Source organism: Oryctolagus cuniculus, chromosome 2 (assembly GCF_964237555.1).
Source record: "Oryctolagus cuniculus chromosome 2, mOryCun1.1, whole genome shotgun sequence".
NCBI lineage: Eukaryota > Metazoa > Chordata > Mammalia > Lagomorpha > Leporidae > Oryctolagus > Oryctolagus cuniculus.
In genome coordinates, this window is record NC_091433.1 from 163,189,571 (window position 1) to 163,205,832 (window position 16,262).

At 40.5% G+C, this 16,262-nt stretch overlaps 1 long non-coding RNA gene across 2 annotated transcripts in view; it reads right to left on the bottom strand.

The window, feature by feature from the left end:
• Positions 1-1,097: 1,097 nt before the first annotated feature.
• Positions 1,098-16,262, bottom strand: part of LOC103347699 (uncharacterized) — a 235,251-nt gene continuing 220,086 nt past the window's right edge. Inside the window, exon 8 of one of the 2 annotated variants that reach the window (XR_011386696.1) lies at positions 1,098-1,162. This is a non-coding gene — a long non-coding RNA (uncharacterized lncRNA). The remainder of the gene's footprint in view (positions 1,163-16,262) is intronic. The other variant, XR_007918274.2, reaches the window with a different exon arrangement.

The following is a 16,262-nucleotide window of genomic DNA, read 5'->3' on the forward strand; positions in this document are numbered from 1 at the left end:
CTCCAAGGCCAGCTAGGTAATGGATGTCAACAGAGTGCCTTCCTCACGGAGGTTCATGTCTCCCTTAGGATGTATCCCATGTGAAGAGATAGCTAGGTCTGGGCCTCATAACTGGCAAGGACTTGGATCCCACCTGATTATTGGCAAGCCCCTTCTGTCAGTTTCTATTTGCTTCTCAATGGGAAGACTTGCTCACAGTTTGGACAGCACCTTTTTTGGACCTCTGGTGATGACCCTATACTTTGTTTTGGACCCTGTCTAGACCACTTGGGGCCACATTCCTTTGTTATCATAGCCTCTACTCTTGTATCAATGGCTTTATTCCCAATCCATGTGTATTGATGGTCCTCTCCCCTCTTTAATGTTGTATGATTATTCAGTATGTTTTCTACAGACAAATCCCTCTAACTCTCAAGAGACAAGTAACCTTTTTCCCAGTTTTGGTTGGGATCAGCTTCACAGCCTCCCTCTCCTCAGTAATGAACTCAGGAACAACTTTGGGCCACAACGTTATCTCAGCCAACAGACTCTGAAACAACTCCAAAAGTTAGAAGAGGAGGTCACTAGGTCCATTGAGACCTCAGCTGACTCCAGCCAAGGAAGTGATAATGGAATGAACCAAAGCCTTCACCAACCAGCTGATAAACCAAATGCTACTACAGGGATATACTTGGCTCCCCACTCAGAAGATCATGCCTTGAGATGCCCCATGGCAGCAGAGAGTAATTTGTTGTCCCATATCAGCAGGAAGTAGCTCTAAAAGGCAGATCATCATCCCTCCACTCCTCCTGGACTTTTGGGGATGATATAATCCCATACAACACTTGCTTTATAAAAAAACAAAAGGGCGAATATTAGTGAAATTGTGCTGTCTTATCTGAGGTACCACCTTAAGCCCCAGCGCCATCTTAGGCTCTGGCCCTGTCACCATCTTGTACAATAAGGTTCCATCCTAAACCCAGTCTGGCTTACTAGAAGTCAGGTGACCAAACGGCCCAACCACAAGCATCAGCTCCACCCCCATCCTAATGGGATTTGCTGCTCCCCCTTCCTTACCTCTGCAAAGCTATGTAAGATGTGTTCTCCCAGCACAGGCTGCTGTTCTCTCCTTCACAGGGAGGCAGCCTGTAGGATTTCCCCCATCCAACAATAAACCTTCTCCCTTAAAAGAAAAAAAAAAAGCTATTTCAAGCAAAAATCAAATCTGTGTTTCATTCTTTTTGTCCCAGTGGACCATTTACTTGCTTCTTCATCCCCAAGGCAGAATAAGGCTGCTCCACATCCTTGAGTTTCCACGTTAAAGTTTTAGGAATAGACTGGCTGTCTCTCACCACCATCTCTAATTTGCAGAAAGAGAGTCTGGTACAACCTGGCTGTCTTCATCTTCATGCCAGGGATGTGGGGAGGACATTCAAATATGAATGCTTGGGCTCTGTGTATGAGTAGTGCATTTTGCTGGTGGGTATCTTAGAGGCTGTTTCCTACAAGGGGTCTTTCTCATACTCTTTAATTTGCACTTTCTAAAATTTCTAGATGGTGGATTCAGCAGACCTTTACCTGAAGAGTCTGTATCAATGATTCTAGGATGCAACCTGGAAAATGTCTACTTTTAGTAAAAGCACCAGGAGATGTTTATCATGAAGGCAGCTTGGGAAACTCTGTTAAGTCAAGTCACAGATGCTACTGGCTGAGTAATGTAGCCAAGCTCCACCAGCCAGTGCTCTTGCTCCTCAAATCTGTCGGCCTCTGACTCCTAGTGAACTGCCCTGCTCCTCTCAGGAATCTTCTGTCCTACATCACTTCAAGGTCTTGGGAAGCAATTGCGGGAGACTCAAGGTTACCCATGCTTCAGTTTTCACAGGACACAGAGGCTCACACATTCAGTCTTGGATTTAAAAACAAAACGGTCAACTTCCTGTACAGATTTCTCTCCCATTGAAATCAGGATGGGAAGGAAAACTCTTCCTTTAAGAGTTTCAACTGCCTTGTGAGTAGATTAACTGGGTATCTCACATGTTCCTTTCGCCACAATCATACCATTCGAACCCTCCTGGGTATTCTGGTTTCTGAAACTCAACACACGGCTTCTACGATCAAGTCACCTCTCCTACAACACCCCATGAAGAGTTGATGGAACAGTGATGTGTAATAAAGGCTTAGTTTTACAACTTGTTTTATGACTAATATTATCCTAAGAAAGACAATGAGATGCCAGTTTATTTTTAGGTAGCCACAAGATGCAATTAGGGCAGAATCAAGCAGACAACTAATGGCAGCTGCAGAAATCATTTTTCCCCCTTGTGTATAGTTGAGTTTTAAAAATAAGTGTGTTGTTAAATAAGAAATACAAGAGGCCAATGAACATATGAAAAATTGTTCCATCTCAGTAAGAACACAAATTAAAAGAACAATGAACTCAGTTTTTGCCTATTGAATTAGCAGAGATAAAAAAGAATAATCCCCAGTGCTGGTAAGGCTGTAGGAGGCAGGCACTTTACTAACTGGCTGGTGGGAGTATAAGCTTGGGAAGCTTTCCAGAAGGGAATTTGAGTATTTCTAAAGCCTTAAAAACGTTCATATGTCTTAACCCAGCAATTTTGCTTTTAAGAATTTATCTTTAACAAAATTGACTGGGCATGAAGATTTACAATGGTTGTTCATAATAACATTAAACATAATAGCAAATACCCATAAGAAAGAACATGCAACAAAAGCAATTGGTTTAGCAAACTGAGGCATGTGCATTCAATGGCTATTATGTTATTAAAAATAATGAGGTACAGGAACAGGCATTGTGGCACGGTAGGGTAAGCCATTGCTTGGGGTGCCTACATGCCATATTAGAATCTCTGCCTCATGTCCCAGCTATTCCATTTTCAATCCAGCTTCCTGCTAATGCATCCTGGGAGGCATCAGGTGATGGTTCAAGTGCTTAGGAAGCTGCCACCCAAGTGGGAGACCCAGATGGACTTCCTGGCTTCAGTCTGGCCTAGTCTTGGCTACAGCAGACATTCAAGGAGTGAACCAACAGATGAAAGAGATTATGTGTGTGTGTGAGTGTGTATATATGTGTATGTGTGTGTCCCTGTGTGTATTTCAAATAAAATAAACATTTTAAATGGTGAGATACAATTATACTTATAGATAAGGAAGTACACTGATAAAATATTAAGTGGCGGGGTGAGTGTTGTGGTGCACATGGTTGTTAACATATGAACTGAAGGATGTTGTTGAATTAGGGCTGGAATGGCCATTTTCATCCACCTGCATTTGGAGGAATAAAGCTGAGGAAGCCTTATCTGCAGAAAGGAGAGGAGTAGAACAAAGAAACAAAGACTTTGTTAGATGTTAGGAATGGTTTTTCTGTCTCCTTCCTTTCCCCACTTATAAAGAAATTCCTTCTAGTTAAACTATCTTGAGTAATATAAGAGTAAACCTCCATGAGTAAGTTCTGGAGATCTAATGTACAGAATGGTAACTGTGGTTAATAAAACTGTCTGTGTACTTGGATTTTGCTGACAGAATCCATTATAAATGTTCTCACCACACACACAAAAAGATAATTATGTGAGGTTATGGATGTGTTAATTAGCTTGATGGTGGTCATCATTTCACAGGGTGTCAGTATATAAAAACATCATGTAGGGCACCTTACATTTATACAATCTTGATTTGTCAATTATTGAAAAAAGTAAGCACCTAAGCTTAATAGATATTATTTATGAAAATGGAATTTCAGGTAAATTTTATTGTCTCCATTCTGCTCTTCAGTAGTTTCTGATTACAACACATTGGCAAAATGTCAGAAAGCCTGCCCTCCACCCAGGACTCTCCCAAGATTAAGTAAGAATTTCAAGCACAAAATTTTAGGCCTTCTTGAGAGAATTTTAAAAAACTCATGGAAGTAAGACCCATAGAACTCCATATCTTTCCACCTTGGAGATAGTTTAAAGCCTGAGGAAGATGACCAAATAATGTCTTGCCAACTGGTGGCAGCCTGTGAATCTTGGTTCTACTACTTAGTGTGTGGAGGATAAGGGAGTGGGCAAATTACTTAGTGGGATTGTATATCAATTTCCTTATTTGTAAAATGGGATTAACGTTTATACTGGCTCCATAGAGCTGTAATAAGGACTAAAATAAGTAACATAAAATTTGCAGAATATTCTGCTTATGCAGACCATAGGAAGTAGCTGATGATGGCTCCAGTGCTTGGTTCCCTGCCACTTATGTGGGAGACCAAGACCAAGTTATAGGCTCCTGGCTTCAGCCTGTCCCAGCCCTGGCCATTGTGGGTATTTGGTGAGTCAACCAGCAGACAGGAGATATATCTCTCATTCTCTCTCTCCCTCTCTGCTTTCCAAATAAATTTTTAACATTTAAAAAAAATCCTTAGCACAGAACCAAGAACATAAAATAGGCATTGAAGAAATAGTTGCAACCCTCAAAGTCCTGCTCAATGAAAAGGAATCCATCACTCTCTTTTCCAAGAGAGTGATGATTACCCTAGTCCTACATCAACATTTCTCAACCTTCAATGTGCATCTGAATCCCCTGGACATGTTGCCTAAATGCAGCTCCATTCAGTAGGTCTGGGGTAGGGGAGCTGAGAATTTGCCTTTTGAATTAGTCGTGAAGAATGCCAGTGCCACTGGCCTACCAAGCTGGTGATGATAACAATTCTATCTTGGCTTCCACCTGTGGCGCTGGCACCCCAGGTTCTAGTCCCAGTTGGGGTGCCAGATTCTGTCCTGGTTGCTCCTCTTCCAGTCCAGCTCTCTGCTGTGGCCTGGGAAGGCAGTGGAGGATGGCCTAAGTCGTTGGGCCCTGTACTCGCGTGGGAGACCAGGAGGAAGCACCTGGCTCCTGGCTTCAGATCAGCACAGCATGCCGGCCATGGCAGCCATTTGGGGGGTGAACCAACAGAAGGAAGACCTTTCTCTCTCTCTCTCTCTCACTGTCTAACTCTGCCTGTCCAAAAAAAAAAAAAAAATCTATCTCAAAGAGTGTCTAACACATAAGAACTTCTCTTATCAATGTACAAAACATTTAACTGGAAAGTTTTAGCAGTGGGTCCTTTCTGTTACTTAGATGTCCTGGTTATGTCAGGGTTAAACACAGCAATGTTTTCAGTTTCACTTCCTAAAGAAACCTTTTCTAAAATATATTATTAGTTCACTTTTTTGGCTTTGGTAAGTATGGGGCATAATTTAATCTTTCTCTGATGATTTGTGAGGCACTTCAGGCCCTTGCAGGGCCTCGGGCCATTATTTAGAACATTCTTTTTCATTGCTCTGTCCCATAGACATGGGAGTTATAGGATAAGAAATTGAATTTGTTCAGATCCAGAACAGAGGCTGAACTCTGTTGGAAGCTTTTGTGTGTTTCTACTAACTCTTCAGAATGAGTATCTTTTGTTGCCTTAACATGAAAAAAAAACCACTATTCTGGTTAGTCAAAGGGCTAAATTGTACTCTGGGTAGTTGAGTTACATAAAGTGATACCTAATCATATCACACCAGAGTGAAGCCATGGACCCCCTCTGACAGGCCACACTGACCTTCGACAGAGAACTCTGATGGGCACATCTTTGGGAAGCATACAGACCTGAGGACCCCTGGAGCCATTTTATCTCATCACCTAGGCAAGCACTCCTTTCTCCCGAGTCCAGTCTGGACAAAGAATTAGGCCACTTCAAAACCATTTCACAGGTAAAGAGACTCAAGATGGCAGCTACTGAGCATTTAGGAAACCCAAGTTTTGCCTCGGTTTGCAGATGGTTTTACAAAGGATTTCTCCTCCGTGGAGTAGTCTTTCTCAAGCTGTTTAAGCTCACAAGATCTACTAAAAACCACACAAACCATGTCTAGCCTTGCCCAGTTCTACTTTTCTCTGTGCATTTCTTCTAGTTTCCTCCCTTCCTCTCTGTTCCCTTTCCCTATCCCTTCTTTTTCTCTTTCCCTCTCTCTCAGGAAAGCCTAGGAAGACTACTCAAGGGGAAGTCCATACCCCCTTCTCTATTCCTCACTTGAGCATCCATTTTGTTCCCTATCCTTGCCCCCTGAAGTTTCTCTATTGATAAAAGTTCCATTCTTCTGGGAGAACTTGGTTGCATTTGTTGTCATTAAGGGAAGATACTATTTTTCACAGACTCTGCATTCTCCTGAATCTTTGTAGGACTCTGCATACACATGCACTTTTGAAAGGCTGAAGATAAAGGCTCCTTCTGGGGCTGAATCTATAAGAAATCTGACCCCCTTCCACTTTGGCCATGGATACACAAGGGTGTGGATATTTGCTTGCACAACCCTGGAGCAACATCTAGCACCAACCCCAAATCCATACCAGTCCAACTGCAGAGGCTTTGTAGCAACATGTAATTTGAAAAACAGACAAACTGGGGCCAGTATTGTGGCATAACAGGTAAACCTGCAGCCTGGGAGACTGGCATCCCATATGGGTGCCAGTTCATGTCCCAGCTGCTGAACTTCCCATCCAGCTCCGATGGTGGCCTGGGAAAGGTGGCTGAGGATGGTCCAAGCACTTGTGTCCCTGCCACCCACATGGGAGTCCCAGATGATGCTCTTGGCTCCTGGCTTCGGTTTGACCCAACCGCCATCTTGCAGCCATTTGGGAAGTGAACCAGTGGATGGAATATCTCTCGCTCTCTCTTTTTATCCCTCTTTCTCTATAACCCTGAATTTCAAATAAATATTTTTAAAAGCATAATAAATTAATTTTTATAATATACTTGAACCAAGCATATTAAAAATATCATTTCCATGTATATTCAAGATAAAACTATTGCCAATGAGAAAGACGTCTTAACCCATTAAGTCTCAAGTTTTCAAATCTGATTATTTCAACAAAATTGACACACACACAAAAAAGCTACCATAAATCGTATATTAAATGCTCAATTTTAGATTTTACAGGTTCCTATATAAAGGACAATGGAAAATAATGGGTAATTTTCTGTTTGTACTCAAATGTTTATGTGTGTTACACTATCTGCACATCTCAATTGGGACCTGACACAATGCATGGGCTTAAAGGCCATATATAACTACCAGCTCCCACTACTGGATGCAGCAGGATGGAGAACTTCACTATTTTCTTTAAGGAGCAGGGGAAGAGGTTTTTACCTAGCACATCATAAAGGTTACATCCTTAAGATCTTCTTTAGATAGCTCTCTTAAACCCGACTGTCTTCCCACCCAAGCCAACTGCAAAACCTCTCTTCTACTCACCCTTAGTTGCCTCACTGCTTCAACAGAATTTCAGCTTTTCCCTCCTTCATCTTCCTCAATTTGTCCTTTCAACCTAACCCCTCTTGCTTAAACCGCTCCTCCCACTTCCTTTCCTCTGAGAATTAATCCTGCTGGAATTGTAGGGAATAAAATTGTCTTATTTGGTTCTTCCTAAAGGATCCCTGTTCAGCCAGCACCAGCTGGAGTCTCCCAGGTTTCTTGTGGGGGCCATGCCTTTGTGAGCACCAGTGATCCCCAGACAGAACAGATGAGCCACTCTTCAGATGTGCGGGGACTTCACCAAGGCAACTGATTCTGCCTGTGGTGAAATCGCTCCTGTTAAGCAGCCCACTTTCAGAACCCATCCCAGGCTGGCTGCCAGCGTTGCAGCGCTAGCGGGAGAGTTAATGGGAAAAGAAAGGATTTCTGCTTCATGGTAAACACTGTTTGCTCCCTGAGATTCCTGAGAGTCTTGGGAATGGGAGTGTAGGAGAATTTGCTGCAAAGCAGTGCTGTCTGGAACCCAGTTTTATTATATTTAGCAGGAAAAACTACAGAAATAATTGTGGTCTGTTTGCACAGCTTTTGTGTCAACATCAATTATAACCACGCTTTGCTATTGAAGCCTCAGATGTGACATCCCCCAAAGACAGTGCAGATGGAATTACATCTTATCCTCCCAGAAATTCCTTATGAATCTCTTTGTTTCAAGTCATTTGGTTGGAATGAAGACTGTAAACTCTGGATGTAAGATAGATATATCCTTTATCTATGGAAAATAGACACAAAATAATGTCTACATAAGCAGTACTATTTTTTTTTTAAGATTTATTTTATTTGTTTGAAAGGCAGAGCAACCAAGAAAGAGAGAGAGAGAGAGAAAGAGAAACAGATCTTCCCTCTGCTGGTTCACTCCCCCAAATGGCCACAATGGCCAGGGCTGGGCCAGGCCAAAGCCAGGAGCCAGCATCTCCATCAAGGTCTCTCACATGGGTTGCAGGGGACCAACTACATGAACAATTTTGCTCTCCTTTCCCAGACACATGAGCAGGAAGTTGAATCAGAAACCAGGGCTCAGAACCTGCATTCTGATATGGGATGCCGGCTGCAACACAACATCGACCTGGCATTGACCTTTTTAATATCTAACTGAATGAACCATCATGATTACTATAGCCACATAAAAGGGAAGATTGGAATACTCAGGATCTACCCCCAAATGAGCCAAGAATTAGAATCAATGCAGACCCTCCAGGGTCATTCAGATCAAGAGAAATCTAAGGTTAATCTATTGAACCCTTGAAGTTTTTCTAAACCAATGCAGTACAGGCAGAAATAGGTCATTCAGAGAGAGCATTAATTTATTAGCATTCAGTTCAGTCTCTTTAACCTCATATTAATCACTCCCCGAAACTCTGGCTGAAGACCTAGCTCCTCTTGAGACACCCACTTCTATAAAAACATGAAAAATATTCTAGGAAATATCAATTGTTCTTTTCATCTTTCCCCAGCTACATCAAGTCACTCTAAATAGCTTTTTAATATCTTTGACACACTCCTCCCTCTATGTCTGCCAATATTATCATGTATTATTTGGCTGGTGATTTTTCTCATTTCTTTTCTTAACTCAGCAGCCAGAACTGCTTCCTCCAACTTGGCAGAATTTGAGGATTTCCATTCTTGCTGGCTTTTGTGCCCATTGCCCAAAATCCATAATCTTTAAGATTTTTAAAATTTTCTTTAGTTTTTTGGAGAACTGGGATAGGTACTATTTGTGGCTAGAAATTCAGCATTTTACAAGTTTACTCCATGGTTTTAAAAGTACCTAACACAAATCTCTTCCTTGAAAACATCAAAGAATATTTAAATATAAAGGAGGACAAATTAATTCTATTCAAAATCTAATTAACTGAAATACTTTTTTGTTAAATATAGAAGCATGTCCTTCCATATGTGGTATGCCAATCATAGCTTCCTCTGAGCTGTTTCACTTAGGATTCTTCTCTTTGCTGATCTGAATGAATAACTACTAAAAAGTTTAAGAGAGCTGTGGTACAGCATTAAAGTTACCAATGACTTAGACTCTGCCATCATCAAGGTGTGGCCTTGGAAAAATCACTTGCTATCAAAAAGCAACCTTTCATTTATTTGTTAAAATATAAGATTACATTAGATTAAGATTACATTAGATCAATGATTATCAAGGTGCAGGCTTCTAGGTGCTTCCTAATCTGTGAGATTTCTAAGTCTATTTGTACACTTAGCAGGCAGTAGATGAAGTAACTGATATGTCTCATCCATGTAGAGATACAGATAGTATTTGTTTCAAATATATGAGGGTATTCAAAGAAGTTTATGGAAAAAATGGAATTAAAAGATAAATGTTTTGGTGCAAAGAAATTTTTGGAATCATGCCTCAATTTCCATAAAACACATTTTCCACAAACTTTTGAAGTACCCTCAAATGTACTTACTGTTCTGATTAATAAAGTTTTAATCCATATAAAATTATTATTGAATTCATAATTGAACATTGTTATTTTATACCTTTTCAGTCCATGGATGTTGTAAGGTTTAGTATTTCTTCTATATGAGAAACAAAAAAAAAAATCTAGGTTGAAAAGTAATTCTTATAGTTGAAAAAGCTTGGGATCCTCAGGGGTATAATGATCTGTAGGATCCCCTGCAGCAATAATATTCTGTGTCTAAACATTTTCTGTTTTCACAGCAGCCCTTCCATTCCCTAACTCAAAGGTCAGTGAGGGAAAAGTCCAAGTATGGGGCCAACTTGGAGTAACCATGAACTCACGTGGTGCACACCTGAGGTCCCTATAGTTCTACTGCACTCTAACTGCAGAACTCTTGCAAAAGAGGCAAATTCCAGATGGAGCCCATTATCGTCTTGGAAAATTTCTCAAGATTCTCCACTCCCCTCTACCTCACCCTCCCACCCCTGCTTCTCTATTTTATTTAACTATCAACTCACTTCCACTAGATGTTTCTGGAATAGGTAATCTATAGCCATAATGGTAGACAAACATGTAGCATGTAATCCATTCTCATTTGTAGCCACGCGGTTTTACCTTGAAACAAAACATATTTTCACAACAGGCATTTGCAAATATTAGGCAAATTATACCCAAACCATAAACCACTTCTTTTGGGACCATCTGATTTTTTGTCACCTGAATGCAGGCCTTAGAATAATCCTGATTATGAGAACTATGCAAAGGATATAGGACCATATATTCATTTGTGCAAGAAGTCAAGTTTCATCATAAAAATAAAAAGATATCAATATCTTTTAAAGAAATAAATAAGGGTTAATTTACTTATTGTGAGATCCTTAAAGGTTGAACAATCTTTTATTAACCTTTGTATTCCTGAATCCTAAAATCTGCTTAAGGTTGTTGTTATCAATAATATTTGCTAAATGGTGAATTTCCTGAACATAAAAAGAAGAATTAGAACCAGAAGAGGAGTTTGCCCCTCAACTGATGGAGATATACTAGAAGTAATCAATAATAGTCTATGAGTTAATATGAATGAGATAGAATTGAAGAATATTGATTTGAATATTTTCTAAGAACTTAGAAAAAATGAAAAATAAGACAAAGGAAATTACCAGAATATATCAATGTTAAGTGACAGATAACAGTTTTTTCACAATCTTAACGAAAAATTACTTCTTCAGAGTTGATTTATCAGATTACATGTAGGGTTAGCAAACTACTATGAGAATAAAAAGTGGGAAAAAAAATGTCAAAGAGATGACCTAGAGGGACCATTTGTCCCAAGCTAAGATTCCAGACAACAAAGACACGAAAAACTTTTCAAAATTACCAGCCATCAGAGAAATGCACATCAAAGCCACAAGGAGGGATCATCTCACATCAGTTGGAAAGGCCGTTATCAAGAAGACAAAAAAAAAAAAATGCTGGAAAGGATATGGAGAAAGGTAAACTTTAATAGACTGCTGGGGTGGGGGAGATGAAAATTAGTACAGCTGTAGGGAGATTGCTCAGAAAACTAGAAACGGATCTACCGTATGACAAAGCCATTCCACTTCTGGGTATATATCTGAAGGAAATGAAATCAGCATATCAAAGAGATACCTGCACTGCCATGTTCATTGCAGCACTACTCACAACTGCCAAGATATGTGATCAACCTAGGAGTCCATCAGTGGATGAATGGACAAAGAAAATGTGGTATATATACACACAGTGGACTATTATTCAGTCACAGAGAAGAATGAAATTCTGGCATTTGTTGCAAAATGGATGGAACTAGAGGTCATAATGTTAAGTTAATGTCATACACAGACAAATATTCTTTCATATGTGGAAGTATACATGTATATTTAATTTCCACATATATGTAGATATATATAGTCAATTTGAATGTAAAATAGTTTTTACTAGAGGCTGAGAAGGTTGGTGGGAGGGGGATGGATAGAGGTTGGATAATGGGTTCCAAAACATAATGGAGGTATCAAAACAGGTGGAGGTAATTGGCTGTAGCATGCTTCAGCACAGTGCGTGGTCCACAGTTAACAATAATGCATTATCCAAAACTTTAAAATAAAATAAGAGGGGCCAGCTTTATGGCATAGTGGGTTAAGACACCACCTGCAGTGCTGGCATCCCACATGGGCGCCAGTTCAAGTCCTGGCTGCTCCACTTCTGATCCACCTTCCTGCTAATGTGTCTGGGAAAGCAGCAGAAGATGGCCCTGCACCCACGTGGGAAACCTGGAAAAGCTCCTGACTCCTGGCTTCAGCCTGGCCCAGCCCCAGCCATTGCAGCCATTTGGGGAGTGAACCAGCAGATGGAGCACCTCTCTCTTTATCTTTCCCTTTCACTCTCACTGTAACTCTGCCTTTCAAATAAACAAAACAAATGTTAAAAAATAAAATAAATATAATAATGCCAGAGACGTGCCCTAATAACTCTTAAGGAAAAGAATTAGCAAAAATGCTTAAAAAGAGTTAGTTGCATCAACAGTGCTGAAGAAATAGTTTAGACAAAAATAAACAAAACAGCTGACTTAGGTATTGGTGAGTTTGAACCATCTGACTGCATTGTTAGCATAGCAACAAAGAGAAACTTCAGCTAAAGAGTTATTTACAGGAATACTAAGTATGTAAATTAACATTTTTTCTAGCACTATCCAGACACTTTACTTTCACATCTAATTCCATCTTTGCAGTTCTGCCAGGTAGCTATTGTAATGCATGTCAGAGGAATTGGCCTAAAATGACCCAACCAGAAAGTGGCAGGATCAGGATTTGAAGTCAGGACTCACTCTAAAGTCCGTGTTCAGTGTTCAACCTTAAACCACTCCCATTAGGGACCCTAATGGCAAGAATCCAGGGAGCAACAGGAAGTAATTACTGACGAGGAGAAATGCCTATGACTGTGAAAATTCCAGGCTCTCCTTTTATTCTGTCCATGAGGAGAGCTTGGGTGTATGTGAAACAAAGGTGGAATGGTCCACTCCAAAAGACTTGGACCTGCCATGGTTTGTCTCCACCAAAATTCACGTTGAGGCATAATTCCACAGTGCAGCAGTACTGGAAGGGATGTGGGGGGAGGTGGGTCACAGGGACAGAGCCCTCATGAGTGGAATAACAGCTCTCTCATGGGAGTGAGCTCTCCATCTCACAAGACTAACTTAGTTACCATGAGTGAGGTGGCTATAAAGCAAAGCCACTCCTTGTGCCATCCCTCTTCTGCGCATGCCCACTTGCCCTTCTACTTCTCTGCCATGTTTTGACGCAGCTCAGGACTCCCGCCAGATACAGCTGCCTAACCTTGGACTTCCAGCCTCTAGAATCTTGAGCATCTTTATAAATTACCCAGTCTCAGGTGTTCTGTTATAGCAACAGAAAACAGACTAGGGCAAGGTCTAAGTAGTGTTCTAAATGGAAAAAAATAAAGGCATTAGTAGCAGAGGCCACTGACATTACAACACACCGTTTATAAGATTTTTCTAAAACTCCTGCTGCAATGGCTGACGAGAACAGACAAAGGCAAGATAAATGGAATTCGTCAGACGGCCGTGGAAAGGCAGGGAAGAGCCGAGAGTTTGTGAACTTAAGAGGAATCACAGAGAGAAGGGTGCAAAGGAAATGTAGCAGATTTTAAGCAGATAAAAAGCTTTTTGATCAGAAAATACAGATCATATAAACACGAACACAACAATAACACAAAGTATACTGCTATGGAAGCACTACTTGTGACACAGACTATAAGAAATAGAAGAAGTAGAGGATTGGTGATACATATCATTTGTGCAATCTTTCATAAATTAAAAAATAGAATTTTGCTTATTAAGTTCTCTTAACTAGAATTCAACTAAACAAACAAAAAACTGTGCAGTTTCGTTGCGCGATCGGGAAGGCACCGGACTAAAAGTCCAGTTTTAATATAGTATTTTAAACAAATATCTTGGTAATGCTAAAATTTAACTTCCTCACTGGTAATGAGATATGATTATAATACCAGGTTCAGAGGATTTTATAAACGGTAAATGTTGTGACACTTGTGAAAACACCTTAGAAATTGTCAGTGCCATTCACTCTTCATCCACATTGTTCTTATTTCTGCTTAGTTCCTACATGGCTGTGTGTCTCAGCAGCTACAAAATGGTAGTAGAGGTCGAAAGAGGTTAGTTTATCCTTGAACCTTATATAAGGTTATATAAGTCATTAGTTTCTCTTCGAAATCACATGCAGGTATGTTATAACAGATAAGCAAGTAAGTGTGTAGGAGGGGCTGGCACTGTGGCACAGCGGGTTAAAGCCCCAGCCTGCAGTGCCAGCATCCCATATGAGCGCCAGTTCGAGTCCCGGCTACTTCTCTTCTGATCCAGCTCTCTGCTATGGCCTGGGAAAGCAGTAGAAGATGGCCCAAGTGCTAGGGCCCCTCCACCCATGTGGTAGACCTGGAAGAAGCTCCTGGCTCCTGGCTTCGGATGGGCGCAGCTCTGGCCATTGTGGCCAATTAGGGAGTGAACCAACAAATGGAAGACCTCTCTCCCTTTCCCTCTGGCTCTACCTCTCTCTGTAACTCTTCCAAATAAATAAAATAAATCTTTTTTTTTTTAAAGTGTGTAGGAACATATCATTCTCATCCTCAATGAGTAGAAACAAAGAGAAATTAAACAATGACTAAGGCAAAGCTGCCCATGTATTCTAATATATTACTCATGGCATGGAGATCTGCTAGTCATAAGAAAACATGCCAGAATTAAAAACAGTGGAGTCATATTTTGAAAAGAAATACCAATATACAGTCTGAGCTCCCTTCCCACCTCAATGAAAGGACATAGGCCAATGGTAACAGAAGAATGCCCCATTGACACTTCTCTATTTCATAAGCTCCTGCTGATTCTACAAAGCTCATTTCACATGTTTGTGGACTCTCTAGAGCAGCATGCCCCTAATTGCTCTCAGAGTACTGTGGATGTCATGCGCTCATCAGTCATTCATAGTTGGTTGTTTTACACATCTACCTACCCAGTGGATCGCCAGACCCTTAAGAATTAAAATCTTATTCAATGTTATAGCCTATCAAGCACAGCATCCAGCACATAAAAGGTACTCAGTAATACTAGTTTGTGAATTAACTAATTAAGAGACTGTTGAAAACACAAAGTATATGATACCTTATCTGGCTGGCTCTTAAATTAACAGAAGACCCCCAGCTTTTTATTTTTTTTTTTATTTTTTATTTTTTTGTTTTTTTGACAGGCAGAGTGGACAGTGAGAGAGAGAGAGACAGAGAGAAAGGTCTTCCTTTGCCGTTGGTTCACCCTCCAATGGCCACCGCGGCCAGCGCGCTGCAGCTGGCGCACCATGCTGATCCGATGGCAGGAGCCAGGTACTTATCCTGGTCTCCCATGGGATGCAGGGCCCAAGCACTTGGGCCATCCTCCACTGCACTCCCTGGCCACAGCAGAGAGCTGGCCTGGAAGAGGGGCAACCAGGACAGAATCTGATGCCCCGACCGGGACTAGAACCTGGTGTGCCAGCGCCGCAAGGCGGAGGATTAGCCTAGTGAGCCACGGTGCCGGCCAGACCCCCCAGCTTTAAACAGCATCTGATAGACACAGTTTCTAAAATTTCCCTTAAAATATCTGTGAATTTGAAAGCTTAAAAAAATAAAAATGCAACTATGAAAAGATATTTTCATTAACTGCCATCTTCATGAAACAATGCTAAAGAGAGTTATTGGTAAACCCTTGTGCTACTCTGCCTAAAGAGAAAGCCCATCTACAAAAAAGGTACAAAGATTATTAACCTCTCCCAAACTGTACGGCTTGCTAGAATAAGAATGCTAGCTCTTAATTCTCTAGGAAGTCACAGATGATGGCCCATGCCACCCACACGGGAGATTAAATTCCAGGATCCTAACATCAGCATGGCTCAGCCCTCTTTATGCAGGCATTTGGGGAATGAACCAGTGGATGAAAGATCTGTCTGTCTGTCTTTCCCTCTCTTTCTGTCTCTCTGCCCTTCAAGTAAAATGAAAACAAAATTTTAAAACATGTTTTGTTCCAAATTGGATAATTTGCCTTTATTGGCTGGCTGCTGCTTTTCAAGGCTGTCAGAATGTTGTTGTGTCTCACCTCCCCCAGTTTATGAAGATCAAACTTATAAACTATAGAGGAAAGAAACCAAAGCAAAAAATCAAAATAAAAAAAATTTTTTAAAGAAACCAAAGCAAATGGGATCAAAATTGTAATTGAAGACAGAATCAGAAAAAAAATCATGAATTGGAAAAAGTCTCAAATATGCAAATTTAAGGAACTCACATAATGTATATATATACACACACATACTACATATATGTATATATGTACATAGATATGTATATATGAGGGTATTTAAAAAGTTTCTAGAAAAAAAGAAATAAAAATAAGTTTCTTTTGGTGGAAAAATATCTTTCTAATCCATACATAGTTTTTGCGTAGTATGAATTTTCCATAAACTCTTTTTGAAGAGTC